This window comes from Pungitius pungitius, chromosome 5 (assembly GCF_949316345.1).
Source record: "Pungitius pungitius chromosome 5, fPunPun2.1, whole genome shotgun sequence".
NCBI classification, from domain to species: domain Eukaryota; kingdom Metazoa; phylum Chordata; class Actinopteri; order Perciformes; family Gasterosteidae; genus Pungitius; species Pungitius pungitius.
Window position 1 is genome coordinate 13,210,872 of NC_084904.1, and position 13,182 is coordinate 13,224,053.

Below are 13,182 nucleotides of genomic sequence, written 5' to 3' on the forward strand. Positions count from 1 at the left end.
GTGAAGTAATCCATTGGAGCTGTTTATGTATTAAAGCGTATCAAGGCACTTTTATGCTTTTCCAATAAATGCAAAATGACATTAAAACGGCAAAACTAATGTTTAACACTGACATGTTGAGTCGGAATATTGTTCTTTACATGAATTTTACATTGCAGGGTAGTCATAGTGAGTCATGGAGCAACTCAGTCTCCTGCTGTTTGGCACAAAACCTGTCAAGTGTTGAGTGGTGTTTTTATACTTTAGCTTTAAATGCAATCAACTCGGTAAGAAAATAAGTTATATTTGCCATCCAATCACAAATGTTCATGTTTCAGTGAAGTGTGTAGATTTTTTAACTTTTTTACTTTGCAATCGCTTCCCATTCTTTCCTTCCAAAAACACATCATTGAGTAATTTGTTCAATGAGATCCTCCAAATAAAAAGCAGCACATGATGTCACAATTAGAACTATGCATTGTATAGGAAATGCCTTTACTAAACCCCTTTGAGTTATTAGTGCAGTGTGATTATTGTTATTTATTTTGAGAGAATTTGGGTAATTTGGGGTAATTTTTGGATAATGAGGAAATAAATCCAGCAATACATTTGATGAGAATAAATGTTAAACATCTATTTTCTACTATCTACCATCTACTATACTTCATATTGTTTTTATAAAAGCAATATTACCAAAAAAAACATAATGCAAAGACAGCTAAACAAATGAACGTTCAGCATGGATTCAGTGAGCTGAGAGAGCAAAGGATGGAGAGAAAATCATCTGCTGGTAATTGTCTCAGCAAAACTTCCTTCTTGAGCTGAAAAGCAAGAGCTTGGACCTTGGACGCTGCAGCTGATAAAGCTTTGTTTCAGTTAGTTCTTTTTTTGGTGGAGTAGAGCAACCCGGCTGAGAGACTTTATTGATTCAGATTAATTAATCCACTTATAGAGGAAGGGGATTCTGTAGCTCTGGAGCGACTTAAATAGTCCACACCAATTAAACTGTAAATATGTTGCCTTTAATGATATTCCCAAGTAATTGAATTGCAGGATGGCTTCAAAATATGAGGCGCAAGGATCATAAAAAAATGTGTTTTAGCAATGGATAACCCAAATACATTTGATATTAATTATTTTTTTGATACGGTTCAAGCCTATTTAGCGTGATTGTAATTAGCATCTCTGCGGTAATTTAAAAGCAGGTGGGTTTAGTGACAAAGAGTAGATAATGCTAATATATATTCATGTTTCGGATGTTCGCAAATAATATAAGGAAAATGGATCTGCAAAAGAACGTTATTTGTTCATTTATTACTGAAGAGCATCATTTAAGTTTATATAAGAATGATGAATTATTGTGTTCGTGGCTCGTTGAACTGAAAGTCATTATTTAAAGTTGTCTGTGTTGCATATCACCTGAACTCTTTATGTTTATGTGGTGAATTTGGGGTGGCAGCAAAGTTGTAGTGGTCCCGCATTACTCCTGTTCCTCTTTGTTCCTCCCTAATATTTTGTGACAGCAGTACAACAGAATCCTTGGCTTATCCCAACAGGAAAGGTATACATTAGACATTTTAGCCTGCACAGGTGATTCTTAATCTTCATCTTAATGACAACTGCAACTACCGATGGCAAAAAACAAAAAAAGTGAAAAGATACAAAGACTTAAAAGCACAAAGAAGTTACCCCTTTCTAATTGACTGAATAAACTTGGGATAATTGATGCAGTGTTGCTCCTTGCACATCTGTTTTCCATGACACAAAGGGTACTTGCATCTGAGTATACAGTACTGTAGTATGTGTGAGGGTGTGCACGTTTGTCGTGTGTCTGGCTTGAGATCAGGGAGAGTGCATTCACACCTTTGCTGTGGATGTTTTTGTAACACACAGAAACACACTCACATCTCGCTTTGGTTAAAACCCGTTGAGTTTGTGAACACAGAGTGCATTGCATATTCAGTAGAACTTACACTTGGTAACTCATACTAAAGTTTGACCTCTGCAATCGCTGTATTTGTACCAATGATGTTCTTACATACATGAAGTCCTAAGCTGCACAATATGTATATAGCACAGATTAGGCTTTAACATTTGTATACAGAATTAGCAATAAGAAATGTGTCATCCATTGAATGTTGCCCTAACAATCATCATAGACATCATTCAGATTTGTTCCTGAGGGCCAAGGTTTTCCAGGAATGTGTGATGCTCGTGAGAATTTACGGTTAGAAGAAAATGTACTTGTGTATTTCCAACCTGGGAATCAACATCGCTCTGGTTGAAAAAAACAACAATGGCATTTATCCATTAAATTTGGAATTATTGCACTAAATACTCATCCATCCTCTCAGCACTATAAAATATAGATCTTCTACTTATTGGCACAATATCAAAAGTCATTACTGACCCTGCTCCGAACATTCATTCAATAAAGCATCATTAGCATGCCATGAAATTGTTATTAAAGTATACGTAATTCTAGACCAAATGGAGGTCTTACTAAAATCATGTCAGTGTTACTTGATTTAATTCAAATTGTTTTATTTTTCTAATCATTTTAATGCTCTCAGCACGCAGGTCCTTATAGAGATGTGGCCCACCCTGGAGGTATTGTGTCTATCCTATTTTTGCCACCGATGCTGAATCACACAGTTGATAGCATGCCATTATGGCAGATGCAACAGGATGACCTCCCCAAATCAAAGCTTAATCCCCCTCTTCTTTAAAAGAACCCCATGGTGAGGGCTAATGAAATACAACTGCTCTTCAGCTCCCCAACGATTTGAAGAGGATTTTTCTGATTGAAAACTTCCTGGAGGTGTCTTGCTTGCTTTGTGAAACGTTGTAATTACTGCTGGGGGGTCTCCTCCCGCTCTGTTTGCAGGGGGGCTGAGCGGCGCTCGCTTGGCGCTCCGGGGTTCTCCCCGAGTTCAGCACACTTAGGCCCGTCTAATTAGAGTCTCTGCCACGTCTCCATTCTGCTGTCTCCAGCGTGCAGCTGGGGACAACCTCCAAATCAAGCCGTGGCACGCAAACGCTCACCTACCCATGTTCCGCAAGCGACAACCGGCGACACTTCCAAAGCGATGGGAAACATTATCTCCCTCCGTCTCCCTCTCACTCTCACACTCATCTGCTCCCTCCTCCTTTCTCATCCACCCCAACCTGAGTCCTCTTTGCTCCATCCCCCATTTTTTCCCCCCTTCGCTTTGTTCACCCTGTTCTCCTCACCAAACTCAGGCAAGGTAGCTACAAAGAGCCCCACATAGGAAGATGAGAAGGAGCGGAGAGGGAAGGCGGTTCAGATGCCGCGCAGCGCTTGTGTGCTCGTGCGTGTGTATGTGTTTCCTTGTGTGTGAACGTCTGAGAGTGTGAGGCGGCGGGAGATCGCCATGGTAGTGAGAGTCGGTATAGTACACCCGGAGGCACTGAGAGAGAACAGAGAGAACACTTGCCCCCCCTTCAAGAGCGGTTGTTCAACCCCCCCCCAGGCGAGGTGATGCAGGGATGGGGGGGGGCAACAAAGGGCGGAGAGGTGGCAGGCAAAGCTAGCTTTTCTCTTTTCACCTGCTCACCTTTGCAGTCTCTTCAAACTCTCCCCCACCCGTTCCTTATACCCAATGGGTTGATGGAGACTGGTGGTAGAGATTTTTTTTTCTACATGTCTCCTCGTCTCAGATAAAGTTGAGAAAACACAAGCTGCCTGTGTGGTTGGAAATCTATAATGTACAAGCAGGTACAGTGGTAATGGCTTGTAGAGGTGAAATTCCATGGATTAGTGGACATGTGTGAGTCTCCAAGTGCATCGATCCGTAATATTCCCGTAAGCACTTTCCATTGCAATACAAACACTGTACAATCCGCCATTTACATTAGAAACATATAATTATACTCAATTGCTTTTAATTCTGAGTGGCAAAATATGTTTATAACAAGCCTGACCTTCTAAACATAGAGAGAGAAGAGGATGTTTGTCCAGTCTCCTTGTTCTTTGTGTATACTGCTCAGATGTTTTCATGTATGCATGCTTGTGATTTTGTGCATTTGTGTTTGATTCAATCAAGGGGAAGGGACCGATAAACCTGGACCGCAGTGTTTGAGTCCCATCAAATGATGGATGAGACAGTGTGCAACATAGAGCGTGATGTACCCTATGGGACTCGTTCACATACACAGTACACAGGACAAAAAAACACATATAGTCTGCACATCCCGACATCCCAATCTATTGAGAAAAACAAAGCGGACCGAAGAGCTTCTACGATTTCAAGAGACTCTTTGAGAATATACATTTTTCATCCTCTATACAAAATCATACAAGACAGTTGCGTAAAGTGACCACATCTATCAGACACAGTTCATTCTGGCTTTCCTCTCTCCCTCCATCTCTCCCGTCTGAGGACAAACAGCTGCAGCCAGCCTGTAACCACGTGCAATGCTTCAGTAATCTGCCGACTCCCTCTGATTTACAGCCTTACAGTATGTCTGGTGAGTCGCCAAAAAACTCTGAGCTGCCCGGTAACTTGACGCTGTGAGACGTATAATAGGCCCACTGGCCCACACCACACAAAAAAGGAGGGCAACATACAACGCGTGGTAGTGATTGATTTCAATGAAAGTAGGACACAAAATAGCACATTCTCCTTTATACACGGTCAACTTAGAGAAAGGATGATGTTCCAAAACAGGACGCTGACGGGACATGAATGTTGCAGTTATATCACCGTTATCAAGACACCCCTCACCCCCCAAATTCATATGCTCACTCATAATCAGAAATTAAAATGTAATTCAAAAGAAACTTAAAATAATGTCATGTGGGTTTAAGGGATGATGTTCTTCCTTTTGTAACACAGGTTTGTGACATTTTTTACACAAGCAAATGATGTTTGGAAAATGTTTTGGCCAAAACACCACTCCCACTCCTAGGAGCACAACATGCTGCTTGTACATTTCTCCTGCATGATCTCACCAGTAGGCGAACACTGTCATTAACACTGTCAAGAGAGCAGCTCTTAAAACAAAGCCTGTCTTGCTTCTCCTCTCCTCGGTGTAGTGATGAGCGAATGGAGATGTCATCAGTTCAGTCCTCGTTTTAACACATCTCCAGGGATCACGGCTTATTGAGCAGAAAATTTACATTTACTCATTTAAAAAAAAAAAAATGTTTTTTCCTCTTTAAACTTTCTTGGCAGGTTGACCTGTGGAAGGGGGGGCGGGGGGGGGGTGTGGGGGTGGCGCAGCCGCTCACAGACAGTTGAGCTCGAGCTTTGAAAGCTGTCTCTAGTTTCAGCCACTGGGGAGCTCAGGATACTCAAGAGAACATCTTTACCATCAACGCTGGGCTTGAGAATATAATAACACGTACAATAAATGATGTGGCAGAAGAAGAAAAAAAAGGCATTCAAGAGTTTGGTGTATTAACACATTAAAATACATACAAAAAGTCCCACTCATTGTGGTTTCAGTTCATTGGATGCATTTCACTTCTGAAGTGAAATGCATCCAATGAGCAATAAGTGAGAGAGCGCCAACATGAAACACTTATGACAATATATGACAAAAACTGTCGTTTGCAACAAGTCTGATTTTGTTAAACTGGTCCTAATCAGATACTAATGTGAGTGCCGTGTTTCTCAAGGCTAGAGAATTGAAATCAGTCACGGTTTGTGAAAGAGGGTGTATCTCTATTGCCTTCTCCTCAAAAGCAAAGATAATCGCATGCAGGCGACCATGCGAGTGTAATCTTGAAAAAGAAAAAAAAAATGTAGGCAGTGGTGTAACATGCATACACGACACACACACACACTCACTCCCAAAAACACATGTTAAATTATCAACCAGCTTAACTAAGCAACACTAAGCAAGTACGGCGTGTGTTTGTGTGCATGTGTGTGTGTGTCTGTGTGAGAGAGGTGAGATGGAAAGTGAGAGAAAAGAGAAGCAGACAAAGAGAGCCACATAACCTCCCATCCAAAGGAGCGAGAGCGATACAACTGAGAAAGCAGGATGACGTGGGAGGCGAGCGGTTGCGCGAGGGGTTGAAGGGAAGCCCATCTAAACTCATTTCAAAAAATCAGAACTTCTTTTCTAAAGTCAGCATTTCAAATCAGAGCGTGTCCCCTCTCATTTAATGCATCATTTTGCGAAGTGATAAATTTGTGAATTAGACATACATTCTTTTTGCTTTTAAGATACTGCGTCTCATAAGGGAGGGAGCAGTGTGGAGGATTTAAGAGCGTTTCGCCGTGTCAAACATTAAAACCCACAGGGAGAGCATCAGCACAATTAGACTGGGGTGAAGGGAAGAGAGGGAGAAAAAAAAAAAAAAATCCACCGACAAAATCAGGATCTTAAGAGCAGCGGCGTTATTCGTCTGTACAGTAACGTGGTTATCTGTCGCGGGTGATCCTTTTAAACGCTTCGTTTGCAGGGATAAAAGCAGAGCGGAGGAAATAAACTTAGTTCTGCCTCCAATCTGCAAATCCTTGGTGGTCATGGAAGATGATCCCAATTTGCTTCTGAGCAGCCCTGTCAGATCTCACAATAATAAATAATTTAAGACTTTAAGCAGCAATTATGCTCGATAAATGTGTAAAGCATGTAGACCACTGCTTGCCATGGAGCAAACTGAGGCTTCTACCAAAATACTCGCTACTTATGTCATAGCCAATAAATCACACAGAAAGGTTGAGAACTGTTTGATACAATATCAGGTACATTCCTACAACCTGCATGGCTCATATGTATTCATCTATTTGAACAAACACATATAACGTGGTTTTATCAGTTCACAGGAAGTCTGACTGACCTCAAACATGTCTCCATATGAGATGACAAACTGAACTTTTCATTTTAGCAAAATATGTTTTTACAAACCAAAAGGATTGATTTATTTGGTTTTACTCAATAAAACATATATTGAGTAAAAATATACTCATCATTTTTTGGACAGTTTTATGTCATAAAATGTGCAAATCCAATTTGTCTCACATCACCCCCTCACATCTTCCACCGCTTATCCGGGGTCGGGTCGCAGGGGCAACGATTATATGAGAACCTTAATTGCCTTAAATATTAGAATAATCAGCAAAATCATTTTTTAAAGAAAGTCAGCAGACAGTAATACTAGTATAACGTAACCAAATAAGTGTTATTTTAGTTGTAACTAGTATATCTAATAATAAAGATAGAGTCTGTGTGTTAAATGTGTTTGCAGGCTTCCACTGTAAATATACTAACTATGCAACAATGGTTAATAAATACATGCCAGAAGGGGCATTAAAACTGGCTCTTCAGTACTCCCCCCAAAAATTAAACATGTAACTTCATATCATTACACTCCCACTTTGGATTGAAACCAATAAACCAATCAGTTGAACAGCCCAATAAACAATAAGTTGAAACAATCAGAGCCAGGGGGGCACGGAGTTAGTGCTGTCTGGTTTCACAGGGTATTTGCAAAGGCTTGATTTCTATCTTTGTGGATTTGTTTGTTCTCTCGTGAGCTGTCTGCCTCTTCTGTAGCCTTGTCTATTTGCCTTTTGTTTTTGCTAAAATGTGCCAGATCATCAATTCTCCTCCAGCTTCCCCAGCTGCTTAGGTGAGACACTAAATGTAGAACAATAAATGTGCAATTTAACAATAACGGATGAGAAATTACTCTCTGTTGCTTAACATGTTTTTTTTAAAAACGTAATGTCATTCAATTAATGTTTTTAGAAAAACCTATTTGAAGTAAAATCTACGACTCGACTCACTATTAGTACCTTTTTGAGGAGGTTAATAGCACCCACGCAGCATTTTACATTCATCACTGACTGGGAGCATTTCATTCCAGGAGGTGCGTTTAGAAGCATGTTTCCCAGCATGCTCATTTTCATTTTTACGCTGTTAAAGAGCGAAACAATGTTCGAGAGCTGAAATGAGACCTAGATGCTGAGCAAGAAAGAGAGGCTACGAGGCTCACATTTTTGCACTGACCACTATTTACATAGAAGAGTCACTGTGTCCATTTGAGTTAGATATTTTGGTGGCCACTGGAATCCAGTTTGTGAATACCTGCATTGAGCCACTGGGTCAGAGGCAGTGCGGGACAGACAGGAGCCACTGGTCACCACAGTTTGAACATGGTGCCCTCAAGCTGTTAGCTCCTCTTCCGCCTCCCCCTCTGTAGGCCAGCTCTGTGTTTGCTCATGCGTGGATACAAAATAGCAGCAAACACCATGGGATGTGTGAAAATGAGTGCCACCTTGCACAAAGGGAGATGTGTGTTTATTTGACTTCATTAAGTTTTTCTTATGTCCATGTTAGTCTAAATTGTGACATTTCTTGTTGGAATGTGAATACGGACGGATGTGTCTATTGAAGCATCAGTACTGGTGTGTGGTTCAATTTGATTTTAATGAGTTTACAAATCATGTTCTGCTCCAGTAATGTGTCAAAATTTTGTATGCATTGCATTAGTCAGGGGTTGACACATATAATGTTAATGACGATTGCCTTATTCTTTTTGGATTCAAAACATAAATCCAAAATCTTCACATATAAAAAAAATCAAGTAAAATACCCAAGTGCAGAAAAACACAAGAACAGTAATTTAAACAAAATATCAATTATACAACTATCATGCAGCAAGTACAGTTTATTTCTCAGAGACGTAAACATTTCTTGGTATTTAATTGTCCTAACAGAAAATACACTCTAATTCAATTAGAAAATACTCAGTGGTTATTCCATGCACCGGAAGCATTAAATGCAGTAATTTGTTCTTCTTAATCAATGATAAGGAATTGCACCGGTATCTTGCAGTATAGGCAGACATAAAGGAGCTTCAAGCCTGCGTATTCCTGGAATGCCATCCACGTGGCCACCGGGTGTATGAAAAGAGCGCAGACAAGAGGAGAGTGGTTTAAAAAAGAGATCAGAGAAAAAGAGAAAATTCCCTTAAAGACTTAATTCTCCATCATTCTCTTTACCAGGCCAACAAGGTTTGTGTTTTCCCAGAAAGCTGGAATTCAACAGTGAAACGTAGAAACACGATATGGTATTATATGAAATGGCATTTCTGACACAATCCGCCGTTGACAGAATCTTTTTAAGTAAATAGGCCATATAATTCATCGTCTAAAATATTAGTCCTTTTCCCACAGGCTGGGGTTAGTCATGGAGAGCTTGAAGGCCCGCTTGCCGTGTTTTCTTGTGGTGGGGCCTGAAATAAGCTTATTATCAAATTTCTCTCTGAAACTGCCTGATTTCTTGGATGCATGAAATGCCCTGTCTCTTCTGTGAGGGCGGCTGGTAATGCTGAGTGGCAGCTACTCCAGAACAGCGCCAGGGTCCAGCCTGTCGCCAAGGTGATGACGTTATGGCAACCAGCTGTCAAATGGCTGGATAACCGCCGTCATCGGCGAAGACGCACACCAGAAGCAGCTGCTGCTAGCATTACCACCAATTAGGATTCAGGAGCTGGGTGAGGAGGAGAAGGTGGCCAATGGAGAGCGGGAGAACAACACCATCGCTGTCAGCTCCAGACACAGGGCATCGACCAGAGAGGGACAACAGAGCTGCGGTTAGATTAACGAAAGAAATAAATAAAGTACAGTGAGTAACAGTGTTAGTAAAAAGAGAACGTAAATTCCAGTGAAGTCCAGTGAATCAATTAAGAAACTTAGTCAACTTGTTCCATGAAAGAAAGTGAGAAAGGATAATAAATGTAATTGAAGAGGCAGAATCTGCCACATGGCCTGCTGACGTTTGCCATTTGGATTTTTGTGACAGTCCACTAGCTTCATTCTTTTCATTTGTGGCTGAGATTTATAAATATACAGACGGACATAGATGGAAAAAAAAATGAGAGAAGCCCACTACCTGAGTCACCGTTGCCATCAACAGCAGTGAAAACTGATGTAATGAGAGGGAACAACAGGACAGGGCCGGACTTTGCACAGCGCCATTACAGCAGCATAGAAGTCCTGTGAAAACATGAAGAGTTCTGTTGACTAGCATGTTCTGTATGGAGAGTAATTTCATGTCCTTGTGTAAAAGTACACCCTATTGTTTGAGAATTAAGCGCAGAATACAGGCCTATAATTATACCTCCACAGTAGCGGGTTTTCAGCAAAGAGCTGGAAATAGCATTGGAGGGTTCCGGTGTGAGCTTCGAACTACAGAGCTACAAACGGGCTGACAGACTGTAAAATGGCAGCGAGCGGAGAGTAGAATCAGAGACATTTTATTGCTTCTAGATTGAAAGGGTTGCAGCTATTGTCCATTAACTTCCTGATTTTCACTGTGGTGTCTGGTTTTTAAATGCGGGTTACAGAGCTGTGAAGGCTATTGTTGCAAGAACTTTCAGAGGCGATGATATCAAGAAGAGAAGTTCTGATTCGCAGCCATTTCTCATCCTTGGAAATAACGTCCTGCCATTACCCCAAATTCATAAGTGAGCCGCTTGGCATGGTGCCTAACTGACCAACAAATAGAGGGAATAATATCATTATATCACAATACGGGGAAATCCCAGTGGTGAGCAGACTGCATGAGCAGCTGTCCGATAGAGACAGTGTGTGCACATATGTCTGTGTGTCTATGTGTGCCGGTGCACGTGCTGCAAAAAGGCATGGGGGAGGTGTACAGCAGTAGAGTGTGTGTGTGTGTGTATGTGTGTGTGTTACCGTCGTCATTGACTTTGGCTTTATTGTAGGCTCCCGGCCAGTGCTTTACCTGGGACCTAATCAGTCAGTGAGCCTCACTGCCTCCCGGGACCTCCCACCTGGAGGGAGGGATGTGTGTGAGTGTGTGTGTGAGTGTGTCTTTGGGTGTGAGAGAGGAGGAGAGAGAGGGGAAGTCTAATGGGGGAAAAGAGGGAGGGGGGGGTGCTGCAGACGGCTATGCAGAACAGAACGGCCTTCTGGGAGCCAGTTCGACCCTGCCTTCTCAGTTTCTGTGCCCACGGCCCTCTCTGACTGGCCACAGTCAAGGTGATCTTCCGGTCCACAACACACATGGTCTCAGAAACACACACAGACACACACATGGAGAGGCAACGCAATACGGACGGATTGGAGAGCCACTGTCGTGCTGATGTACCGGAGGTATAACTCTCATCCACACCCGCACACGCCACACACATCCAGACACGAACGGCAGGAAATTGCTGAATGGTGGCAAAAATGGCCGTATGATTTATTTCCATGGCCAAATCTGGTTGACGCCCACATTTTAGGGGAAATGACCCACACAAATTAATCAGTGTAACTCCTAACTGCTTCTGACAGTATTTACAGGACATGGCAGTCTTTGTCTGGAGCTGGAAACGTTAAGAGCGGCCTGGCGGCGGTCTTACTCAACGAGGAGATGCTGGACGTCAGCCGCGTTGAGCTTCAACAGCCCACCAGGCCTTCAGTCCTGCTGGGTGAGCACAGGTTTGAGGACAAAACCGCGCACCAGTCAACCGCCAGTGCACAGGCTTCCAAATGGCCGACCTCCACCTGGAGAATTACTCTACACGGGGAAATAGAGGCGACAAGGTGAAGGAAAGGAGAAAAAGGACGGTGAGCAGGAGAGGAAACTTTGCAGGTTGCCATGACGAGGAAACAGTGGAGTAAAACACAAACAGAGTTGGGTGGCACCGGGTTTTTCACCAGTGAGAGCGGGGACAGCTTCCCTGGCATGCCGGGCACCCTCCGTTTGCGGAAGTCTGGCAGACAGAGCAAGTCAGACTCCTCTTTTTTCCAACGATACAGTCCCACATCTAACAGCCTTTCGCTTTTGTTTTCATTGAAACTAAAGCTGCTAATATAACCTGTGTTTTGTGGTACGGTACCTTTCCAAAGTAATCCGTCATTTTCATGGTCTATTGGTTGGGACGGGAAGGCCACCTGTGGCTGTGCAGACAGTGACCTAAATGTAGCTTATGGCTACATGACATATGGTGTGTGTGTGTGTGTATGTGTGTGTAGGATAAGGTTGAGTTGTGTGATGTATGTATTTGTTCATTTGCATGCAGTCTTGTATTATTGAGTATGCCGAACAGTATGTTTGCATGTGAAATGTGTGTATGTAAATTAGATTGTTATCAAATCTGTTCTCCAGACTCACAGATGGGTATGCCGGAGAACGTTGGAAAGACAATAACTGCCGAGGACCAGCCGACATACTGTGGAGGGCCGGGCAAGGGAGAGACGGCTATTTGTAACGGGGGAAAACAAAGATGATATAAGATTTATTGAACCAATACAGCAGAGCAAATGAACAACAAATGAACAGAGCTCAGTGAAGGATAAAATAACACAGTGGAGAGGAGGCGTTCACAAACAGCAGTAAAAGCAGTCCTGTATCGATCTGGAGAAGAGAGCCTGCCAGCTACGGCTACCTTCCTCTTTCCAGGAAGACTCTGCACATAAAGGATAGACCTTAAGGCATCTTAGTGAACCACGTTTGTTTGCTCGTGTGTGTGTGTGTGTGTGTGTACACAAGTTAAAGAATGTGTGAATATCACTACTCAGTCTGTGATCTCAGAAGTCACTGAGAGTCAGTATAGCTCTTCTATTTCTCAGATGTGTACTGTGCATAACTCAAAGCACCAATCCACACCGTGAATATTTTTCGTGATCACTTTCAATCAGGCCAGCGCGGTGTTAGTCGACACAGAGTAGCGCCCTGACTCAGTGAACCGCCTGGAATGTGTGACACCCCGTCTCGTGTGTTCAAGAAAGGACATTCTTTGCATGGGGGAACTAGTTCATGTTGAAGATTCCAGACTCACGGGTTGTGTAGGCGCGTGTGCGTCTTTGTGTTTAATGTTGTCAGATGGTAAGGTGACAGTAACAAACCCGTTTTATGTCTTCGTGCTATTATGTGGTCACCACAGTGGCCCAAACCCAGCAGAGACTGAGGTTATTTACCATTTCTTTTAAGGCTAATCTTCATGTGTATGGTGACGTATTGAGCAAGGTTTGCGCTTTAATTATTGTTATTTAACATCACGTGGTATCACTCTTAAACAGTCTTAACTTGCAACAGTACAACATGGCCAGTTGCTTAACCAAGCGCTAACATGGCTCTTTAGAAGGTGACCTCTCCCCAGCATGCACGTATGCTACAGCTGTTCCTGTGTCCATGCCTGTTTGAATGACGGCATCTCACAGAAATACTTCCATTGGTCATTGTGTGGGATTTTGTCAGGGTCAGACAGTA